This window comes from Trachymyrmex cornetzi, unplaced genomic scaffold (genome assembly GCF_001594075.2).
Source record: "Trachymyrmex cornetzi isolate Tcor2-1 unplaced genomic scaffold, Tcor1.1 scaffold175, whole genome shotgun sequence".
NCBI classification, from domain to species: Eukaryota; Metazoa; Arthropoda; class Insecta; order Hymenoptera; family Formicidae; genus Trachymyrmex; species Trachymyrmex cornetzi.
This window is the reverse complement of record NW_017296364.1, coordinates 280,836-281,408: the sequence shown is the minus strand read 5'-3', so window position 1 is coordinate 281,408 and position 573 is coordinate 280,836.

The window sequence follows — 573 nt, the reverse complement described above, 5'->3', positions numbered from 1 at the left end:
CACATGAAGGTCATTTCAACATAACCATATAATAGACCACTTGATATACTAAAACTTTTGTATTAAACATTTTTTTCCATAAGCATTATTTTCCAAGATATTTGACCGTTGCCGAACTTTCTCCCATCACTGTATGGAGTTGCGGTTCTCATTGGTCAGTTGACAGGAAAAGTTGATTTTATTGTAAAGTCTGCTTATCATGCTGAATGTAACTATTGAAATAAACACGCCAATACCGAGCAATATCAGGAATGGAAATCTAATCACGAAGAAAATTGCCAGGCGAATCATGTTGGATCGGCAAAATGGAAGTAGACGCCATGAAGGAATTATTTTCAAGATCTGTCGAAAAGCATGGAGTTAGGTACATTAATTACGTCGGGGATGGCGACTCTAAGACGTACACGGGATTAGTGAATGCGAAACCGTATGGTGATGAGATTGAGATTATAAAGAAGGAATGCGTGGGACACGTTCAAAAGCGAATGGGAACCCGTCTTTGCGAATGCAAGAAAAAAAAATCCTGGAATCGGCGGCAAAAACAAATTGACGGCAAAGTTTGTAGACAAACTG